The 24,653-nt window shown below is 39.7% G+C and overlaps 1 long non-coding RNA gene across 1 annotated transcript; it reads left to right on the forward strand.

Annotated features, from left to right (window-relative positions):
* Positions 1-22,825: 22,825 nt before the first annotated feature.
* On the forward strand, positions 22,826-24,225 carry LOC141646065 (uncharacterized). Its single transcript, XR_012545314.1, has 3 exons — positions 22,826-23,430; positions 23,745-23,830; positions 23,917-24,225. It is a non-coding gene; the product is annotated as an uncharacterized LOC141646065 (long non-coding RNA).
* The last annotated feature ends 428 nt before the right edge of the window (positions 24,226-24,653 follow it).

Raw genomic sequence — 24,653 nt, forward strand, 5'->3', positions numbered from 1 at the left:
GAGGTTGGTGGAGATGGCTCGGGAGAGGTCGGGTGGTGAGAAAAGGAAGTCGGAGAGCGAGGGTGGTGGCCAATCTAATCACAAGAAAGGCAACCACAATCGGTCTAAGGGGTTTTCTTCGGGTCGGGGTTGATCTTTGGGGCTTCCTTTGGGCGTGGCCGTGGAAGTGTTAGTGGTAGTTGGGGAGTGACTGCTATATTTGTGGTGGTGTAGGCCACAAGAGACATGAGTGCACAAGTGCACGGGATCTTTCCGGAGACTGCGCAGAGCTATGTGAGCAATAGACCTGGGTCATGGCCAAACCGGGAAGTCGAGTTACCAGAGTGGAGGCAACCGCAACGGCGGTAATTCTTATCAGAAACCACCAACGAACAACAACAACAATCAAGGGTCGGGTGCTAAGCCGACCACATCAGCCAGTACTGTCCAGGGAGGTAGACAGAAGACCAGCGAAAAGTTATTCATGATGGAGAAGAAAGCAGCTGAGGAGGATGCACACGTTATCACCGGTACTTTCCTTGTTAATGGTATTCATACCTTTGTTTTGTTTGATTCAGGGGCTTCTCAGTCGTTTGTATCTTCAAGTAATGTTAAACGGTTGGGTTTGAGGGTATATGGGTCTGTTAGTGAGCAAGTTTTTATACCTTCGGGTGAGTCTGTATCATGTGGGAGGTTGTTTAGAGATGTATCTATGATAGTTGGGCAAGTTGATCTACCTGTAGACTTGCTAGAGTTTCCTTTTGACGGTTTTGAGATGATAGTCGGGATGGATTGGTTAGGAAAGTACAAAGCTAAGATAGACTGTCATCAAAATAAAGTGTCTTTAAGAGGTCCTAAGGGCGTTAGTGTGTCTTATCGTGGGTTTCTAGTCAAACCCAAAGTTAAGTTCATTGCAGCTGTCACCTTGAAGTCTTATCTGAGGAAGGGATGTCCTTTGATCTTGTGCCATGTGAGAGATGACCGGATAGAGAGTGCGACAGTTGATCAGATACCAGTGGTGGGAGAGTTTGCAGATGTTTTTCCAGAGGAGATTCCGAGGTTGCCACCAAAGAGGGAGATAGATTTCACCGTTGAGTTTAAACCGGGGACGGGGCCAATCTCTAAGGCACCGTACCGGATGGGTCCTAAGGAGATGGAGGAGCTCAGGAAACAGTTAGATGATCTGATAGAGAAGGGATACATTAGACCAAGTGTGTCGCCGTGGGGAGCACCAGTTCTTTTCGTGAAGAAGAAAGATGGGAGTTTGAGGTTGTGCATAGATTACAGGGAGCTGAACCGAGTGACGGTGAAGAACAAGTATCCTTTGCCAAGGATAGATGACCAGTTTGATCAGTTGAGTGGTGCATCGGTCTTTTCCAAGATTGATTTGAGGTCGGGGTACCATCAGGTGAAGATTAGAGAGGTGGACATACCAAAGACAGCTTTCACGTCGAGGTATGACCATTATGAGTATGTGGTAATGCCGTTTGGGTTGTCTAATGCACCGGCAGTGTTTATGGATTTGATGAACAGAATCTTCAGACAGTTTTTGGACCAGTTTGTGGTGGTATTTATCGATGACATCTTAGTCTATTCTAAGACTAAGGAGGAGCATGAGGAGCATCTGAGGATCGTGTTGCAAACTTTGAGGGAGCATGAGTTGTATGCTAAGCTATCCAAGTGTGAGTTCTGGTTAGAGAAAGTTGCTTTTCTGGGGCATGTGATCTCTAAGGAGGGAGTGGCTGTGGATCCGGCGAAGATTGAGGCAGTGACAAAGTGGGAAGCACCAAAGAATGTTCTTTGAAATTAGGAGTTTCTTGGGTTTAGTGGATACTACAGACGGTTCGTGAAATATTTCTCCAAGATAGCTAGACCTATGACGGCGTTGATGAGAAAAGAGAACAGGTTTCGTTGGGATGAGAGTTGTGAGACGGCGTTCCAAACATTAAAGGAGCGTTTGACCACGGCTCTAGTCTTAGCATTACTGAATGGAGCGAGAACTTTGAGGTTTATACGGATGCCTCAAAGAATGGGTTGGGATGTGTGTTGATGCAGAATGGTAAAGTGATTGCCTATGCTTCTAGGCAATTGAAGCCTTATGAGGAGAACTACCCTACTCATGATCTGGAGTTGGGTGCGGTGGTGTTTGCTCTCAAGATTTGGAGACATTACCTTTATGGAGCAATCTTTAAGGTATTTTCTGATCACAAGAGTCTCAAGTACATCTTCACTCAAAAGGAGTTGAACATGAGACAGAGGAGGTGGATGGAGTTGATTGGCGATTATGACATGGAAATCATCTACCATGAAGGGAAGGCCAATGTAGTTGCCGATGCTTTGAGTAGGAAGAGTGTACATTCTCTGTGTACAGCTCTATCTTTGATGAGGCTGAGAGATGAGGTAGCGAGGTTTGGGATACATATGATGCAGAAAGGAGATGCCATGGGTGATATGACAAGACTGACTTGAGTTTTATGATGACATTCGAGGTAAGCGGGCGTTGGATCCTAAGATAGTTGAGTGGAGAGTGAAGTAGAGAAAGGGACAGTATCCGATTTTCTATTCATACGAGATGGTAGTTTGAGGTTCGATGGTAGGTGGTGTGTCCCTAATGATGAGGAGTTGAAAAAGACTATCATGACAGAGGCACATTGTACACCATATTCAGTACATCCAGGTGGTGACAAGCTATACAAGGATTTGAAGAAAACGTTTTGGTGGCCTGGGATGAAGAAAGAGACAACTGAGTTTGTGTCCCGTTGTTTGACATGCCAAAGAGTTAAAGGGGAACAGCGACGACCACAAGGTAAGATACAGTCTTTAGAGGTACCTGAGTGGAAGTGGGAATCCATTTCCATGGATTTTATTGTGGGTTTGCCAAAGAGTCAACAAGGTAACAACATGATTTGGGTAATAGTGGATCGACTGACCAAGTCAGCTCACTTTGTTCCAATGAAAGATACATGGACTAAGGCACAATTGGCTATGGCCTATCGAAAGAACGTGCTTAAGTTACATGGAGTCCCTAAGGACATAGTGTCTGACAGAGATGCGAGATTTATATCAAGGTTTTGGAAGGAGTTGCAGGAATCGTTGGGAACAACTTTGAAGATGAGTACAACATTTCATCCTGCGACAGACAGATGAGATCGAGAGAACAATCAAGACTCTTGAGGATATGTTGCGAGCCTGTGTGATGGATTTCGGTGGTAGCTGGGAACAGAGGTTGGAGTTGATAGAATTTTCTTACAATAACAGCTATCACACTAGTATTGGTATGGCACCGTTTGAGGCTTTGTATGGGAGGAGATGTAGGAGTCCAATCTGTTGGGACGATAGTGCTGAGGCAGTGGTTTTAGGACCAGAGATTGTGCATGAGATGGTGGAACAGATTAAGATGATCAGGGAACGGATGAGAGCAGCTCAGGATAGGCAAAAGAGTTATGCAGATCTACATCGCAGGGACATAGAGTTTCAAGTTAGGGACAAGGTTCTTTTGAAAGTGTCTCCTATGCGTGGGGTTATGAGATTTGGGAAGAAAGGCAAGCTAAGTCAGAAGTTTATAGGGCCTTATGAGATCTTAGAGCGAGTTGGGGAAGTTGCATATCGTCTGGCTTTACCAGCTGCGTTAGAGAGAGTGCATAATGTGTTTCATGTATCGCAAGTGCGGAAGTATGTGAGTGACCCGTCACATGTATTAGAGGCGGAGAGCTTAGAGCTAGATGAGTCCTTATCATATCTTGAGGTGCCTAAGCGGATTCTTGACCGAAAGGTTAGGAAGACTAGGAGTGGCGAGACAGTTTTGCTTAAGATCCTTTGGTCTAACCACGAGACTGAGGAAGCTACATGGGAGCCAGATGAAGCTATGAAAGAGCGTTACCCTTTTCTTTTTGATCAGGTATGTGTGGTTACGGGGACGTAACCTTGTTTCTTTTAGGGGGGTAGGAGATGATCGCGAACAGTTTTTTAAGAGTTTTACACCCTTTTTGTATGTTGTGTCGGCATGTTTGTCGGGATGAGTTGGGTTAGTAACATGTTTTATGTTGAATTTTGTTTTGGTTGTTGAGTCGGGAGTGTTATGGGAGTACCTTTGTTTAGTAGTGGTTTGAACTTCGGGGACGAAGTTCTTTTTAAGGAGGGAAGACTGTAATACTCCGTATTTATAAGTCTTTGGGTACTCTATCGAGTAGGCCTTACTCTGTCGAGTAAGGGTAAGTTGCGTTTTAGAAAAGTTTCTGACCTGTTGGGTACTCGATCGAGTAACTAGGATACTCGATCGAGTAAGGAGGTACTCGATCGAGTACCTTGGGTACTCGATCGAGTAGCTGGTTTACGGGGAGTTTTTCTCGGGTTTTGTTAATTATGCGATTAAGATATATAACCTTCGTCGTCATTATTCTAAACACTTTTGCAAAACCTAAATTACTGTTAAAGAGAGAAAGCAAGTACGTTCTTAATCCTAATCGCATCGTTAGCAAATCCCGGAGTTTGGAAGGTCGGTTCTCATCGTTGGTTATACCGTTGAGATCCTTGCGTCGAGGGTAAGATCTATGTACCCTTTTTGTTGTCTTTCCTTTGATTTGGTTAAACCCTAATATAAGGATTTGGGGGTTTTTGAGTAGTATGTGATTTGGTAACATTTGTATGTTGTATGATAGGAGGAGGTTTCGTAGAGGAAGCTTTTGATACAAAAGTAGAGAGACCGTCTCGATTGTGTGCTTTCCAGGTAGGATTTCCTACTCGGTATTAGTCCCATAATGGGATGATTGTTGATGTGTTGAGATTAATTGTTTGATATAGTAATTGTATTGTGACGGTTGTGATTGTGATTGTGATTGTTGTCTGTGGTTCTCGAGGCGTGTCCTCGGCTGAGTGGGGTCACTTGCGGGAGTGGCTTCACGCCCTAGTTTCGCCTTCTGTGGAACCCGCCACAGAAGGGATGTGCACATTAATGGACAGGGTTATCGCTCACTATGTGGAGCGGGGATTTGGTGGGTACGGCTGCGGTCCCCCATCGGGCGTGGTGGTCCAGTGGGGTCGGTGATTGAGATGATTGGAATTGGTGTGGTTGTGTGTGTGATAGTTAAGCTGTCTGTTTATCTTATTGTTGATATATATTGAGTTGTGTGATTAGTACTGACCCCGGTTGTTGTTTTGTAAACCTGCGGTGATCCATTCGGGGATGGTGAGCAGATATTGAGCAGGTATGAGATGAGTACTGGGATAGCTGGGATTGCCACGATATGATGATAGAAGTCTTCCGCTGTAGCTTAGTAGTTTCCTTACATTTCAGTTAGAACAGTAAACAGTCAGTTTGAGAACATGTATTATACTTTTTGTTTTGGTTTCGAGAATTGTAACCCTTCACTAAGTATTTCTATTTAAACGTTGTTTCTTTATTGTTTATTTGATTATCATTGCCTCGGGCAACCGAGATGGTAATGTCTTCATACCTGAGTGGTCCTGGTAAGGCACTTGGAGTATGGGGGTGTTACAGCAAACACGCGAATACGTAGGCAGTCCCCCAACAAGGACACAACCGCACACCCATTTCAATCTCAACCATCAACATCAATCCTCAAAAGCAACCAACCCAACTCCAAAAAAAAAAATCTTATGCCTCTTTACTGGGGGCTTCTTCCTTAAGACGTCGCCCATTCCTCCTATTGCCAAAATCTCACCTTCTCACTCTGGGGGCTTCTCTTTCGAGACGCCTCCCGTCCTTTATCCTCAAGCATCTTTTGAGTCTCAACTACAGTCCAAAATAAAACCGCCCATAGTCTAGTGCTCGGTTCGGACGATGACAAGGTCTTGGTTCCGCTCTCCGAATCATCATACATCGAGAAGGGATCTCAAACAAGCAACCGGGGGCAAAGATGTTTGGAGAAGATAATCAATTCATGTTCCCCAGCCAAGCGGACCTTCCACTCCAGGGACTTGATACGCGTTGTCACCCTTTCTTGGTTAGGAGTTGCACTTACATGTGCAAAGTCTGTCAGAGTCACCCCGTGTCATGTCAACACTAAGTCTACATCACGTTGACGACCGTCTGTTTGTCAGTCTGTCAGTATGCGTCCGTATGAGTCAATGTCGCAACGGTCACGTGTCTTCAATCCATCAAATTTCGAGTCTGCCACCAGCAAGGCTCAATATCAAATCTCACAACTTTTCAAAGCTCCTATCTCCCCTCGTGTGAGATAGTACATGCTAGTCGCTTATATGCTAATTGCTCACATGCTTATGTGCTTATGTGCTTATATGCTCGCGTGCCTACGTGATTGTCTATGCGACTGCGGATTTGTGTGGTCACTAACCATGCAGATAATCTTGAGAAGACAAACTCACTCCAACTGAGTACTGGGTACTTCCCAACAAACGACGACCCATCAAGTCCAAGGGCTTTAACCCCGTCGATTACATGGAATACGCTACCTCCCAATGAGCAAAAACTCATATCCCCGGCGAGTCCTGAGAAGTTTCTAACTCCCCAGCAAGTGCCGATTTTCAAATGGAAGTCCCACAAGTCTTTCAAAGATCCTCGCAACATCGTTCATGATCCCGATGCTGCGCTCTCCTTAAATGGTTTTCCAGAGAGCCCTTCTTCTATGATTCATCCCCACGGAGTTCATTTTAGGACCCCGAGAAAGTTGGAGTTCGTTGCTCCCTAGCCGAACCTATCAACGTCAACCTGGTTGGAAGTCATTACCAGACAATATCTTAAAAAGCCCGATGTTCCAGGCTATTTCCCACGGTCGATCATTCGACCATCGATGGCTGGCGAGCCTCAAAACGCACCATCAACATAGCTGGCGAGCCTTTGCACACGCACAAGAAGAATTTCAAGGACATATCCCGAAGATGCCTCAGGTATGACTCCTTTCAACGGCTGGCGAGCCTCAAAACGCACCATCTTCAACACTCGCTGTCGAGCCTTTGTCCGCAAATAAGAAACAATTCAAGGACGTATCCCGAAGATGCCTCGGGTATGACTCCTCCACACAGCTGGCGAGCCTTTGTCCGCAAACAAGATACGACTCAAGGACATATCCCGAAGATGCCTCAGGTATGACTCCTTCTTACGGCTGGCGAGCCTTTATACGCAGTCTAATGGACTTTAAACGACCCGAATCGAAAGTCGACAGACTCTAAAATGTTCCCGACGGCAGGTCTTTGACTCGCATCCTCGAGTCGCCTCGACGTCGCCCTTCCCGACGGCAGGTCCTCGGCTCAAATCTTTTTGAGTCGCCTCGACGTCGCAATGGTCTTCAGGTTGTAATATTCGATTGACCTGGAGATCATACTTTGACTTTCGCCCTGTCCAAGCCTCAGTCAAAGTGGGGGCTCAGAGATACCCAAAGATATCGCACCTTCCAAAAACCACCCGATGATGATCGGACTGTAACGTGTTTTTGATATGCGTGCATGGATTGGCTATGCATGAGACGGTTTAATGCACTACTCAAGTATGAAAAATGATTTCAAAAGTTTTCTAACTTCATTTGCATTAAAATAACACTATTTAGAGTTAAAACCATCTTCGGACCCAAAACCGACTCAGAAACCCGCAACTCGAGTCAACCTGAGTCAACCCGAGTCAACCCAAATCCCGAATGTCAAAAATAATGCCATGAATGTCTTCATCATGTCATTTCCATTAAAATGACCCTAATTAGAGTCAAAACTGACACCGGGCCAAAAACCGACTCCAAATACAAATCCCGACTCACACGGGTCAAACCCAAGTCAAGCACACAAATCACCTACCTCAAGTAACACCTAAAATCATCTTATTAGATGCCCATATTGTTATACGACATCCTATTTGATTACCACAAATCAATAATGGATGGAGAATAGGCCACGTCCAAATTGAAAGAGACAATACACCCACTTGTATCACGGGGTAGCTCGCGCCTCTTTAGGGTGTCTGCTTAGCCTCTACGCAAACACAACCGATCTACCATCCCACATTTCTCTATAAATACCCACCATCACACACCATAATCTTCACGCGAGCGTCTGCCCCCTCACATCTCCCTTAAACTTCTATACTCGACTTCCTAAGTCACAAAATCGACACGTGTTTACGACCTACCGATCGTAAACACAAGCCTTACACATATTGTTTGGTACCGTCGCCGTGCATTCGACCGACCCATTTGACCAATTCGATTCATTAATCAACATGTTTTAATTAACATATTTTCAACTCATTTTCAAAACAAAATCCTTTTTTAAGGCACCCTTTTAAACTTCTTTGATCGCGATTAGTCACAACGAGAAAACCGTCTCTAAAGTCGTCTACTTCGCAAACATCAAAATACGTAAGTTTGAGGGTGTAAGCATCTCATTTATTTCATGTCTTTACTGTTTTTATGAGTCTATATGCATGAACAATGCATAACACGATTCAAATATAGGTTAGACGAGCCAAAACCGAGTTTTAGCCTGAGACAGGAGCTCCTTGCTATGCAGGGAGGCTCGCGCCTCTTGTGGGTGTCCAGGTCACACTCAACCGTGATTGGTCCCGTCTTTCCTCTTTATTTCATTTCTTATTTGTAATCGGTTTTTACCATTGCAAATGTTTCAAATCATTTTTATGACAAACTTTTTAACCATAAATCATAATCACCCTTGGTTCCATATACCATGACGGTTTAATCCGTGACTCGGTGATATTAATTGGTTAATTACATTTTAAAGGAAATCCTTTTATTTTATTTACCATTTTTCTCATTTGTTTACATTTGCAAACATATTAGTCATAATTCATAATCATCCTTGGTTCTACATACCATGTCGGATTTTAACCCGAGTACGATGATAAACTTGACTAATTACAAAGAAATGAACTTAACATAATTAGTTCAAATCAAACATTTTCATTTCACTTTTATTTCATTTTATTTCATCTTTGTCTTGACCATATCATATGTCATCCTTGGCTAATATATATGCCATATCGATTTAATTTGAGTGCGGTGGCAAAACGGTTAAGCACACACGTTTTACATTTTTATTTGTAAACTATGCTTTTCAAACTTGCAAATACGACAACGAATATTACTAACATAATAGTAATTATTCTGAGTCATGCAAACAACATTTTCAAACCATTCATCATAAATACGGTTTTAAACAACTGTTGAACCATATAGCTTATATGTTTATGTTTTGATGATGTCAAGGTGTCTTATAATTTATATACTTGTTGCGTGTAATCGTTTGTCTAAGTGTTTTAGAATCAACCTATTACAAGCAAGTAACAAAGAAGATTGTGACGATAGCATGAATGCTCAAGCCTCTATTCAAAGATCAAACGATATGAAGATTCATTCAAGACTTATGTGAAGACGAAGTCCGTCTAAAGATTAATCAAGCTTGGATGATGACGTAGCCTATACTCGAAGATCTCCTTGAAGATTAGAATAGTATAGGTGATTATCTCATAACGATGATCAAGAATGAGTTTCTTGATTTGGTAAAGTTATAGCTTTGCAGCTATAACATTACTAGTAAAAGAGCTCAATGTTATAGCTCTCCTACTATAACATTGAGATGCTGAGTTTTTATACACGACTTATATTGTTTCAAAAAATGTTTTGAAAATTGTTTATAGTTTATTTTAAATGTTTTAATAAAAGTATTTATATAATAAAGTCTGGTTTAGTGCGGAGTTCGGTTTTATGTTGAAACGTTGACTAGTGGTCTTGTTGGGTCAACTTATGAGTTGGACCATGCTACTAATTAGGGTTTCAACAAAGCCTCTCTTAAAACCTAAATTCTAACCCATATATTGAGCTAGGGTTTGCACGAGTCACGAGGCATATGAGCCGTGACATCTCGTGTAACCTAAGGTGTATTTGGTAAAGATTTTATTCCATAATAAAATCTTTACATATCGTATATATCTTACTTAATATATTGGTTTATGATAAAATATATTCTTGTTTTAGGAAATCTTATCATATCTTGGAATTTATAGTAAAGATAATATTTGAATAGATTATATTCTATCTCTTGGAATATTCTTTATTATCTTTTAAGGCTTTTAGGAAAGAGATAATAAGAAGATATGATTTGTTTACATATCTTACTATTTCAGCTATTAGGGTTTGTTAAAAACCGTGTGGCCTACTCTTTCTTTCCTATAAATACTTTGCTATTTACAACATCTAAAATAGAGACCTTAAGCATAAAAATTGATTTTAATTTTACAAAGCAAACCGTGTGTTTTCAAGCAGAAAAACCGATTTGTTATTTTGAAAGGTCGTGTGTTTTAAAGCTCACATACTTGTTCTTATTTTATCGTTATAAGATAATAGTGCTTAGTTGATTTCTTACTTGTTCATTAACGTGAACCTTTGTTAGAATCATTAGTGCTTTCTTATTAGCGTAAGTTAGTCACTCGATATTAGCGTAAGTTAGTCACTCGAGTATTTAACGGTACTCATTGAGTTACAGCTAGAGTTAGTTGTACGAGTTGGGTTAGTAAACTTGTAATCCGTAGAAAGGTACTAAATTTATTAATCGAGAATAGTGGACGTAGGTTTCGACGTGTGAATCTGAACCACTTCAAAAACCGTGTGTCTCTTCGTTCTTTCGTTTATTTCGTTTACCTTCATTAGTTGATTAGTTAAAGTTTAATCAATAAACTTTAGATAATCAATTACATACGCATAATCGAAAAAGCTTTCAAAAGTTTTAAATCCTCAATTTACCCCCCCCCCCCTCTTGAGTATTTTGGATCAATAGACTCTTCAATTGGTATCAGAGCCTCGTGCTCTTGATTGCCTAACCGCAAAGAGGCTGATCTATCTTGTTTTTCATTTATCTTATCGTTTTATATTCCGCTGCCTATCACGTGATAAATGGATTCCAAAAATCTCAAGTGTCCCGTTTTTGATGGGAAGAATTATGGATTGTGGAAAAACATGATGACTCACTATGTGAAAGGTCACGATTGGGAGTGCTGGAGGATTATCCAAAACGGACCGCACAAAATTCTTGTGGCATCCGAGGAAGGCACTACCTATGAAAAGAAAGAAGAGGACTATGTCGAGGCCGACTACAAGAAGGCCGAAAAGAACTCCAAAGCAATAAGTCTCCTGCAAAACGGAATGACTTCTACAGAGTTTGATCGGTTTTCTTCATGTTCCACGGCCAAGGAGATATGGGATGGGCTTGAACTAGCTTATGAAGGTACTTCCATTGTTAGGAAGCACCGAATAGATTTGCTTATGCAAAAATACGAGCTATTCATTATGGAGCCTAATGAGTCCTTAGATAGTATGTCCGCAAGGTTTTCAAGCATCATAAACGAACTGAAAAACCTAGGTAGAAAATTCAGTACTGAGGACATTGCTAGGAAGGTTCTTAGGAGCCTGACTAAGAAGTGGCGTGCTAAAGTCACGACAATGGAGGAATCACGAGATCTTGAAAACCTATCCTATCAAGAACTCATCGGTGCTCTTATGGCCCATGAAATTACTCTTAACAAGGATGACGCTAAACCAAGCCGTAATAAGAGTATGGCTTTAAAGAGCGAAGAAGTTGACACTGAACTAGAGGATGAAACTGTTCTGTTTGCACGCCGTTTCAAGAATAAGATATTTCGAAACAAACAAACAAAATCATCCTTTAACAACAATAACAACAAGTCATTCAACAAAAAGGTTACTGAATCAAAGTCATCCTTCGCAAATAGAGGTTGCTTCAAGTGTGGAGAATCTGGTCATATGATCAAGGATTGTCCAACATGGGAGAAGATAAAGGACAAGACAAAACGTGAGAAGACAAAGAGAGAATTCAAACAAGTTATGATGGCGTCGTGTTGGGGAGACCTTGACTCAGAAGATGACGAGGAATCTGAAGACGACGAAGTGGCCAACCTTTGTCTCAGCAGTGTTAGTCTTGACCTAATCTCCGACAGCGATGATGAAAGCACAAATTCTCACTCAAACTATTGCTTTCTCGGAGAATCAGATGAAGATGACGATGAAGAGGTAAGTTATCTTGAGCTTAAAAAACGCGTTAAGAAATTGTCTAAAAGTGCTTTAATTGAATTCTTTGAACAATCTCTTGATAAGTGTCACGAACAGGACTTGGAATTGAAAGATCTAAAAGAACAGATTCTCGAAATCGCAGAAGAGAATCATACTCTCAAGGCCAAAGCTAAGAAGTTGAAATCTAAGGTTATAGCTGAGAAAGCAACAACGTTAGATTCGACTATGGCTGAAAAGAAGGAATTAGAGTCCAAAGTTATGGCTAATGAAGCTATAACTTCAGACCTAAAGCTTAACATCAAGCACCTTCAAGCCAAAGTTATAGCTAATGAAGCTATAACTTTAGAACTTAGAAAAGCCAGAGAACTTTTGGAAACTAAGGTCGCATCTGATGAAGCAGTGATCTTAGACCAAAAGAAAGAGATAGATTCCCTTTCAAAGAAATTAAAGGAATCTAAGACCGATATGATCAATGTTAAGAAACAACACACCGATGTTGTGTTCATTCTTAACAAACGATTCCAAGACTTTCGTGATAACTTTAAAAAGGAGAATGATGTAGATCACACGAAATGTCAAGTGGAAATTAAAAACCTCAAAGATTTACTTCTACACGCTAGGAAGGTCCATGATAAATGGGAAGGTAGCACAAAAGTCCTAAACTTCCTAACCAAGCAATCTGACAATAATATGAAGATGGGGTTAGGACATGAGTGCTACAGCCGTAGAGATTACTCTAAATGCAAATCAACACCTTCGGATTTTGATTTTCGAAAAAGGAAGTATGCTGATCTTCCTGAATACCTGATTTGCAATTACTGTGGTCATACGGGTCACATCCAAATCAATTGTGTCAAAAAGGCTCGTGATATGCGAAAAAATGACGACCATGCTAAAACTGTTGACACGGTTGATGAGAATGATGATACCCCCATTAAAGAACCTAACGAAGAAAAGGAACAATAAATTTCGTTGGTTCTATGACATGGCTTTCGACTACAGCAAGAAACCTAGCACCTCACAAAACCCTTGTCAATCTCAACCTAGTAAACCTATTCACAAAGGATATAGGCATGAAAGACCCAGAGAAATTCCGAGACCAAAAGAAAACCCTAACCCTAGAACTCCTCCCAAATCAAATAAACCTAAGGTTAGAAAAACGGTCATTAGACGTGTTTGGATACGAAAGGATTTAGTATATAGAGTAACTAATCATAAGGGACCCAACTTAGCTTGGGTACCTAAAAACTGTATCTAATCCTTTCTGCAGGAAGTAGTGAAAGAAAACAACCAATGGTATTTTGACAGCGGATGTTCAAGACACATGACCGGAGATAAGAATTTATCTCTTTCACTCAAGCCCTTCAACGGAGGAAAAGTAACAATCGGGGACAACAAAAAGGGAAAAGTAATCGGTGTTGGCAAAATCGGAATTTCTAAGTCCCACGCGATCAGTGACGTTTATCTTGTGGATGGACTAAAACATAACTTGCTAAGCATATCTCAACTATGCGACAAAGGTAACAAAGTAGTTTTTCATACTGATAGTTGTCGCATTATTATTGAAGGAACAAGCAATGTTATTCTAGAAGGCCACAGGAAAAGAAATATCTATATGGTAGATTTAAATGCTGTGCCTACTAACTCTTTTTCATGCATGAAAGTTACTCTTGATGATCCTTGTTTATGGCATAAACGATTTGGTCACATTAGCTCACTAACTTTGAACAAACTCAAGAAGTGGGACTTGGTTGAAGGGTTACCTAAAATCAAGTTCGACCAGGAAAAGATGTGTGATACATGTGCCAGGTGCAAACAAGTAAGATCATCGTTTAAACCTAAAAGAGTAGTAAGCACAAATCAAGCCTTGGAATTAGTACACATGGACTTATGTGGACCAATGAAGGTAAGAAGTAGAGGAGGATCCAGGTACGTCTTTGTTCTTGTAGACGATTACTCAAGGTATGTATGGCCTATCTTACTTCATTCAAAAGACGAAACGTTTGATGAAGTCGATTGTCTTATAAAACGTGTTCAAAATAAGTATAAGACTAATCTTGTATCTATTCGTACGGATCATGGCACCGAGTTTGACAATCAAGCTTTCATAGAATATTGTAGAGTTAATGGTGTAGGGCATAATTTTTCTGCACCAAGAACTCCTCAACAAAACGGTGTTGTTGAACGTATGAATAGAACTTTAGAAGATATGGCACGTACAATGCTTTTGTGTAGTGGTTTACCTCGTAACTTTTGGGCTGAAGCCATTAGTACTTCTTGCTACATCCATAATCGTGCTATGATCCGACCTATTCTTAAGAAAACCCCCTACGAACTCCTTAAAGGTCGAAAACCTAATATCTCCGATCTTCGTTGTTTTGGGAGTAAATGTTTTGTACACAATAACGGTAAAAACTGGTTAAGTAAGTTCGAGCCTAGGAGTGATGAGGCGATTTTCATAGGATATTTAGATCATAGCAAGGCTTACAAAGTCTTCAATAAAAGAACTCTTTGTATTGAAGAAAGTGTCCACGTTATTTTTGATGAAGATAACGTGTTTGATAAGTCTTTACAGGATGAGGAAGAAGACTTGGATGAACCCGACTTTCGTCTCTCAAGAGACGATCCCCCGGAATTGGAATTGGAGGACAATGAGATTGAGGGAACGAATGATGAACTTGATCGTTCCTCAAAAGATAAAAAGGAGAAAAACAAAGTTATAGTTGATGATACTATAACATTGACTCAAGACAAGAACTCCCAAACCAATGTTATAGATGATGTTACTATAACATTGAATCCAAATCAAGGTGTAGAGTCTGAGGTTATAATCGGCTCTAATACAACACCCGGATTGGATTCAGGGGGAACTTCCTCAAATTCCGATCCAGATGAAGTTGGGACAAGTTCAAATAACGATGAAGAACCAAGTACCTCAACAAAATGGAAATACAAGAGCTCACACCCCATGGACAATATTCTAGGGAATATTAAGAAGGGTGTTCAGACAAGACGTTCCTTGAACAACTTTTGCTCTTTCTACTCTTTCCTATCAATGATCGAACCAAAGAATATCAATGAAGCTCTTGCTGAATCAGATTGGATTATAGCTATGCAAGAAGAGCTACAACAATTCGAAAGAAACAAGGTTTAACATTTAGTTCCTAGACCAAAGGATCGTTCAGTCATTGGAACAAGGTGGGTCTTTAGGAACAAACTAGATGATGCCGGAGTCATTGTCAGAAATAAAGCAAGATTGGTGGTCCAGAGTTATAATCAACAAGAAGGAATAGATTATGACGAGACCTTCGCACCTGTCGCTCGTCTTGAAGCTATTAGACTTCTAATAGCCTTCGCTGCACATAAAGGGATGAAGCTCTTTCAGATGGACGTAAAGACAACATTCTTAAATGGATATTTACAGGAAGATGTCTTCGTTGAACAACCCCCCGGTTTTAAGAATATCAAATTTGAGGATCACGTTTTCAAATTAGATAAAGCCCTATACGGATTGAAGCAAGCACCTAGGGCATGGTACGATAGACTATCTAAGTTTCTACTTGACAGTGGATTTAGTAGAGGATCCGTCGACAAAACCTTATTTCTAAAAACCGAGGACTCTGACCTGTTGGTTGTTCAAATTTACGTCGATGACGTTATCTTTGGATCTACCAACCGAAGCCTATGTAGATATTTTTCTGAGTTGATGACTTCCGAGTTCGAGATGAGTATGATGGGAGAATTAAAATTCTTCTTAGGTCTGCAAATACAACAAACTGAAGAAGGCATTAAAATCCATCAACAGAAATATATCAAAGAATTAATTCGGAAATTCGGGATGGAAAACTCTCATGCAATGCCTACTCCAATGGTCTAGAACAAGAAATTGACATTGGATGAAAACAGTAAATCAGTTGATGAAACTACTTACCGTGGAATGATTGGGTCACTGTTATATTTGACCGCAAGTAGACCAGATATAATGTTTAGTGTATGCGTTTGTGCGAGATATCAATCATCTCCCAAAGAATCGCATATGACGGCCGTAAAACGAATTTTACGATATTTAATTGGAACGGCCAACTTATATTTGTGGTATCCAATGGAGTGTAATTTTGATCTAGTCGGTTATTCTGATGCCGACTACGTAGGATGTTCTCTAGACAGAAAAAGTACGTCGGGTGTCGTCACATTTGTCGGACCGTGTATTATTACGTGGGATTCGAAGAAACAAAATTCGGTTGCTCTCTCAACCGCTGAAGCCGAATATATTGCTGCAGGACTGGTATGTACTCAACTTTTATGGCTTAAGCAACAATTACGTGATTATGGTGTTGATGTAGGATGTATTCCTATTTTATGTGATAATACTAGTGCAATTATTATCTCTAAAAATCCCGCACAACATTCACGTACCAAACACATTGAAATAAGACATCATTTTATTCGAGACCATGTTGAGAAGGGGAATATAAAACTTGAATTTTGTAGTACTGAAAAACAATGGGCAGACATTTTGACAAAATCATTAGCTAGAGAACGATTTGAGACTTTACAGTTGGAAATTGGTTTAATCAGTGGTACCTAAGTTTCTATACACGTTCAATTTCCCTATGACTGACTAGTTAAGATAAGATTGTATGACTGTGTCCGTATATTGCGTTGCATGAATAATTTCGTTATGGGAATATATATTTGTTATAAATTTCTAACTGTTATTTAGAATTTTATTATTTATACAAACTTAATCTCTTACAAAATAAATATGGCACACCATATCTCTTATATTTCCAATTCACAAAACCTTTCCTAAATTTCTACTCATTGTACACGCCTAAATATATTCCACATACAATTCTATTTCCTAATTCTTATCTTTTACCATATTAACTCTATCACTTAATTTCCATACCTACCATAAACTCCTATTCCTAATTGACACGTACCATAATTGCTTTCCACTTGCTAAACCTAGACCTAGACAACTCCTATATCTACCCCTCCCTTGCGTGTAACCCGTCCAAACACCCCACTTGCATACTTTTTATCCTCTCAAAAATTTACCATCACCACAATCTCCTTCTTTACACAACCATCACCATCACCTCCTTTTTCAACTATCACCATCATCATGACTCCAATCCATGCAAAAACTCACCCGATCATCAACCCGTCACCACCAAAACCGCCACTCTCATAACCAAACATCACCTCTACCACCACATGATCCCAATTCCACTACTTGTCCTTCACCTCAACAACACCCAACTACTCCCCTATTTCGTGGTCGGGACGAGTCGATGTTCGAAGGTAAAAGACGCCGTCTTTTCAAAGGAAAAAATAAGGTAGTTGTCGATGAAAGTGAAGATGTGGAGGAAACCGAGGTTATAGTTCGGAATGGTGTTGCTCGTACCTTGCTTCGGGATGTTTCGAAAGCCGCGACCAAGGAAGGGTTAAATTGTGTTCGGCTTACTCATGACGAAAGCATCCTAGTTAATCGAGTTTTAAGGTATTCTATTCATGGTGGAAGGTACTATCCGAAATCTTGGTTGATTAATGTTCCCGCTCTTAAATTCTTTGTTGATTTTCTTGATTTTCAAGGGTGGAGTCACATTAGTCAGTTTTCGGGTCCTATTTATCCGGTTGAGGTGGTTCAATTCTTTGCTAGTGTATCAATTAAGAAAGGAGTCTTGCATGCGGTTGTTAATGGGGCTGATGTGACGGTCTCTGTTTCGGATTTTTGCTCTGCTTTTTCGGTTCCCGATGACGGAATTGAATTTTTTTCCGAGTCTTGAATGGTCTAATGTCGTGAGTGAAAAGGAGATGTTAGTGAAAAGGTATTTTGAGGAGATGACGGAAGGAGGTAATATTTTGGTTCGTCCTCTCTCGGCAAAAATCAAGTTCCTCTTGAACTTTTTGTGGAACACGGTTGTGCCGAGGAGAGGGGGTCGTGATAAGGTGTCGAGTTATGAAGCCATCACGGTTTATTCTTGGTTGGAAGGACAGAAAGTGAATTTGGGTAGTGTCGTGTTGCACCGTATACTTCAAACCAGTCTCACGGTTACAAAAGAGAAATTGAGTTCAACAATTGACTTATCTTATGGGATGTGGGTGTCTCGGTTGTTGGAAATAAAACGAGTTATGGGACAAGATAGTTACGGTGTTAGTGCACGAGATTGCATGTGTGATAAGTTGATCAAGCTTATGGGTCTTGTTGTTGATGGACCCGAGTTAATTCTTGTTAAGGATGTTGAGAAAACCCCGGGTGATTCGGGTTTGGGAGCCATGGAGGCGAAATTGGAAGGTTTTATGAGTGGTTTAATGGAGAAGTTTGAGGAGCATTCAACAAATTTGGCTACGGTATTGTCACGGGTTGGACCATCTCGGTCTTTAGACTCGGGTTTGGATGCTTCTCAGGTGTATTCTTGGATGGAGGCGGTGGATAAGTGGTTAGCGGGTTTTGAAAGGGAATTGAAGGCAATTCGTGGGGAAGTGTTCCCACACGGTGATCGTCTTACTTTCCTCACGAGTCAAGGTGGAGCATTGGTCATGCACGGAAAGGCTTTGGCAAGTGATAAATCGCTTACGTTGGAGGCCACGAAAGCTTTGTCGTTGAAGGTCCTCAACTTTGAACGGAGTGTTCAAACTCTTTCTCAGCTTGTGCGGAGTTCCTTTGATCGTCTCGATGCCTTGGAGCATCGTACTAAGCCCGACTACGTGAACCCTTACCGCACCCGCAACATTTGATCTACCCTTGCCTTATCATAATTAGCCCTGCCTATTTTTAGCTTTCTTTTTCTTTTTCTTATGGTGTGTTTAACAAACTTATCATTCGGCCAACTTTTGGCATGCACTTGTGGTTATGGCCCAAGTGTTTCTTTAAACATGCATGTTATTCGGCCCATCGGCTTTATGCGTGTTTTCTTAAGTTTGTTTCATAATTAAACTTCTCGATGCTTTTAGTTATGTATGATACTATTAATTTCTATGACGTTTTATCTCTTGTCTCGTCTTGTATTATTCTAGTCATTTTTGATTTGTTCTTAGCTTTTCGATGATATCAAGAGGGGGAAAGAACGTCTATAGTAAGCATCTACCTAAGCTTGCTCCTTGTCAAGACAATTTGTCTCTTAAAGTCCTTAAAGTTTCGGTTTTTGATAAATCGTTTTGATCTTGCGTTGATCCTTATTATTAAGATAACGGTATTATATTGAGGGGGAACTACATACTTAGTCACAATTTTAGGAGGCTTGCCATCATCAAAAAGGGGGAATTTGTTGAACCATATAGCTTATATGTTTATGTTTTGATGATGTCAAGGTGTCTTATAATTTATATACTTGTTGCGTGTAATCGTTTGTCTAAGTGTTTTAGAATCAACCTATTACAAGCAAGTAACAAAGAAGATTGTGACGATAGCATGAATGCTCAAGCCTCTATTCAAAGATCAAACGATATGAAGATTCATTCAACACTTATGTGAAGACGAAGTCCGTCTAAAGATTAATCAAGCTTGGATGATGACGTAGCCTATACTCGAAGATCTCCTTGAAGATTAGAATAGTATAGGTGATTATCTCGTAACAATGATCAAGAATGAGTTTCTTGATTTGGTAAAGTTATAGCTTTGCAGCTATAACATTACTAGTAAAAGAGCTCAATGTTATATAATAAAGTCTGGTTTAGTGCGGAGTTCGGTTTTATGTTGAAACGTTGACTAGTGGTCTTGTTGGGTCAACTTATGAGTTGGACCATGCTACTAATTAGGGTTTCAACAAAGCCTCTCTTAAAACCTAAATTCTAACCCATATATTGAGCTAGGGTTTGCACGAGTCACGAGGCATATGAGCCGTGACATCTCGTGTAACCTAAGGTGTAGTTGGTAAAGATTTTATTCCATAATAAAATCTTTACATATCGTATATATCTTACTTAATATATTGGTTTATGATAAAATATATTCTTGTTTTAGGAAATCTTATCATATCTTGGAATATATAGTAAAGATAATATTTGAATAGATTATATTCTATCTTTTGGAATATTCTTTATTATCTTTTAAGGCTTTTAGGAAAGAGATAATAAGAAGATATGATTTGTTTACATATCTTATTATTTCGGCTATTATGGTTTGTTAAAAACCGTGTGGCCTACTCTTTCTTTCCTATATATACTTTGCTATTTACAACATCTAAAATAGAGACCTTAAGCGTAAAAATTGATTTTAATTTTACAAAGCAAACCGTGTGTTTTCAAGCAGAAAAACCGATTTGTTATTTTGAAAGGTCGTGTGTTTTAAAGCTCGCATACTTGTTCTTATTTTATCGTTATAAGATAATAGTGCTTAGTTGATTTCTTACTTGTTCATTAACGTGAACCTTTGTTAGAATCATTAGTTCTTTCTTATTAGCGTAAGTTAGTCACTCGAGTATTTAACGGTACTCATTGAGTTACAGCTAGAGTTAGTTGTACGAGTTGGGTTAGTAAATTTGTAATCCGTAGAAAGGTACTAAATTTATTAATCGAGAATAGTGGACGTAGGTTTCGACTTGTGAAACTGAACCACTTCAAAAACCGTGTGTCTCTTTGTTCTTTCGTTTATTTCGTTTATTTCGTTTACCTTCATTAGTTGATTAGTTAAAGTTTAATCAATAAACTTTAGATAATCAATTACATACGCATAATCGAAAAAGCTTTCAAAAGTTTTAAATCCTCAATTCACCCCCCCCCCTCTTGAGTATTTTGGATCAATAGACTATTCAACAACCTTTTTAACAACCAGGAGACGCCTCTTGGCTCGCCTCATGGCTCGCGCCCCAAGAGGTCGTCCGTTTTCATATTTCAAAACCTGGGCAGAGCCCCTTCCCTCGCCACTAGGCTCGCGCCCCAATGGGGCTTCCTGGCACGGTTCTGTCCCATTTTAGCACTTGTCTAGGACGATCCCGATTACGGTTAATCCAAATACGTGACGGATCAGATTGACGAGTTTGCATTTTATACTTTATCTTTTTGACACCCTTTTCAAATAAATGAAATCGTGTTAAGCATCGTAATACGAATTTGGTAAATGGATGTTTAATTTCCGTCTCACATGCAAATTAATCTAAATCCAACTTTGACACCAATTTCTTAGTATATGCATAGTCAACCGATATAGAAAGCTTTCGCATGTTATTAGGTTAAGACTTTTGGATGTGCATTCATGCATTTACACCGTTTTATCAACTCTTGCACTTAAACAACCACGATCAATCAGTAAAGGCCGCTAACGCGGGCGGGATTGGGTGTCCGATTAAAGGGCTTCCCAATACGTACCCTCACCCCTTACTCAGAACCTTTGGATAGTGGATGGCCTTATCCAGGGCGCACGAGAGTCATTTTAGGCATAGAATGCTAAAAGAGGGACGAGTCCTTATCTTTAGTACCTATGTCAAACACCGCTTTTTGCCTTAATTGACCTAGGTATAAAGTGGATTTAAACGGGTTCCAAGCATCCCACAAATGCTTGGTGGCGACTCCAAACATCTCTAATCATTTCGCGGCCCTTGCCGAGACAATACCGACCAATCTAAAGCGATCCGGTCGAAAGCATTTTTACGCCGCCGAGCGTGGCTTTCAAAGAGATCTCTGCATGTCCACAGATTGGCTTGTCGTGTAGGTGGCCCGTGACTACGAACCGGTAGGCGGCCTAAATCCGCAGACCGAGACGTGGCCCATGTCCACGGTTTTCATTTCAGGATTGCTAGTGTATCTGTGCATAAAATTATGAATTAGCCATTAGCTTTTTAGTTTATTAATATGACATGGATCAAATTGTTAAAACTGTTTTACATAGTTCTAGGTATGGGCTCTCTAATTGAATATGAAGAGAGTGTTTTTGTGTTCAATGTCGAGAGGAAATTTTAGGTGGTAAGCTGGGTTTGCTTGACTTTTAAATGAAAGCTTGACGTCTCCTGAGCATGAGATGGACATTCCTTAAGTTTTACATCTGTATATGCTTGCACCAAACAAGATGTGTATGATGTTTAATGAAGTGAAAGCATGACTTCTCCTGAGCATGAGATGAACAATCTCGTTAAGTTTTTAAGTCAATGACGTTGTATAGATCAAATTGTTGATGGTCTGAGTAAAACAACTTTAATTTTAATATGTTTAATTTGAGCCAGCCATCTTTATATTTGGATAGAAACTTTGGTGAACTGTTCACATTAAGACTTTGAAATGATCTTGTGTCTGATTCCCGACGCAACTAACTTTAGATTCTTGTTATGTTAACTTCTCTTACTCCTTACTCTGTATAACTATATATATTTTATATCTTTCACTTCTAACATGTTCATGTTCCTGAGATAATCGTGCTAACCTATTAGTTTTCTAACTTTTAATTGCACTTTATTATGTTATATAGCTCTCCTCTGACACTAAAAAACTACCTATCGAAATTGGGATTGCCATTCATTGTGGATTTTATATTCAAGACTTTTGAAGAGTTTGAAAAGTTCCCAAGGATTCCTGAGGCAAAGAGGGGAATTGCTGCCATTCAAAGTGAAGTCTTCTTCTTACCCTTATATAAGCTATAGTACTATACCTCACTTATGGTAGAATATTCTGGCTCAACTTTGGTCCAGAGGTTGGTTATGAAATCCCTTGCTCTTGTTGCATTCACATCATTTTTCCTTTTGCACTCACTTTCTAAGTTCAAATTTCAGTTGCTATGATCAGTTGAACAAGTGTAGAACACATGATATTTTGTCATTGTTGCAGTCATTTCTTATTGTTTTTGATCCTAAGAGGAAAAACACATCTTGAACGACAACTCGAAGTCATACTCTAAGGTAAGCAATGTTGTAAAGCAGTCAACAATTTTCATTTCTCCGTCTGAACAAATTTACAACTAGGATGGGCAGCTGGTATCAGTATTAGTTGAGACCTTCTTTATTTTGATTCCCTGACTAATTCATAATTTTATGCACATATATACTAGCAATCCTGAAATGGTGGCTTTGTAGTTCGAAATTTCTGTTCTACAACTATTGTGTGCTAACAACGAATGCAACAATTTTTAAAGTGTTGTGAAATCGATTGGAAAAAATTACCAGCCTGGTCCACAGGTTGCGTAATTGAACCTTCTCATCCTCTTGTTTTTGTTATTTATATATTTATGTGTGTGACAGTTCTGTTTCCGCCTAAATTTTTAGCTAACTAATTTTGAGAAGATGCTTGATGATGAAAAATGAACATTTGAAGGTCATTCTGCCACAAATCTTCAAAATGATCCTCTCCTACGTCGCTTCAGAGAAGCTGTTTGGGTATGTTAGATTCAGTTATGTTGCCTTTATAACGGATTACTTGAATCAGCTTGGCTTGCAGAGTGTTCATCATGCAGATCAGCCAATGCCTGGCGGAGAGCAAGAAGAATTCAAGATGGTTGCTGATACAGAAATTGGTATTTTTAATTTTTTTTGCCCAATAACCGGAAAGGTGGTCACTGATTTGTCTGAGCCAGATCGCAGGTTCGTACTCAATCTTATATTTTGATCAATTTGGTTTAGAAGCAAACAATTATTTTTCTGTATAGGCCAGCTTAGTGTTCTGTAGTCGAGAAATAATATGGTTACAGATCTTCTAGAAAAGATGAAATGGGTTCTATTTCGCACGAGAAAAATGAGTTAACGACATCTTCTTACAAACTCGCAATCTATTTAGAGATGTTATCTTTTCAATTGCTAATCAATCTTCTTACTATGTTCAATATGGCAGCATGGATTGCAAGCATGTGTATGAAAAAGAAGCAATTATGCACCATATTTGTCACACCACTAAATCTAACAATTGCCTTGTTCAAGGTATTTCACCATCAATTCTATATTTGTATGATTTGCCGATTCAGTTCATGTTTGTTTTTATCTTCATGTATTTCTCTTCCTTTGAGATTGCAAAATAGCCTTGTGTGCTTCAAGAGTGGTTTGTGATGCCTTGTTACATGTCGAAATAGAGCCAAATGCGTCCACAAAACAAACAAACTCAGACTCGCGGTGGTCCTTTCAAAGACTTGACTACTTTTAGTGACAATGATTCATCTTATTCGTAGTAGGTTGTACGTTACTTCCATTATCATTCAGACTTGGTATGAAACGACAATTAGTTCGATTAGTTTTTATTTTAGTTATTACCATTGTATTTATTTTACTTTATCTGCACCATTTATTTTACCGTCCTAATGGTTCAAATTAAATCGGAATGTTTTTGTGTAAAAATTGCTGGAGTTTCTGAATTGTAACAGGTTTAATTTTTATGAGCTATACGATTCAATCATGTAGGGTTATGATAAAAATGTAAATATTTTTTTAAAAAAAATAAAATTAACAACCAGGACGGTTAGTACCATCACGACTGTTCTCTTTGAAAAGGTAGATCTAAGGCGCCAAAAAAGCTAAAATTCTAACAAAGAGAACGGCCTTATCAAAGAGACCGGTTATTATATACAACCGTTCTGTGTGATATATCAAAGAGAACGGTTGTGGAGCTAGACCGTTCTGATTGTTGTTACAAAGAGACCGGGTTGACTTGATTTCAACCGTTCTCTTAGATCAAAGAGAACGCTTGGCCACATGACGGTTCAAAGTACACCTATGAGAACGGTTAGAGCCCCTGGTTGGCTGGGATCAC

Source organism: Silene latifolia, chromosome 3 (assembly GCF_048544455.1).
Source record: "Silene latifolia isolate original U9 population chromosome 3, ASM4854445v1, whole genome shotgun sequence".
Classification (NCBI taxonomy): Eukaryota; Viridiplantae; Streptophyta; class Magnoliopsida; order Caryophyllales; family Caryophyllaceae; genus Silene; species Silene latifolia.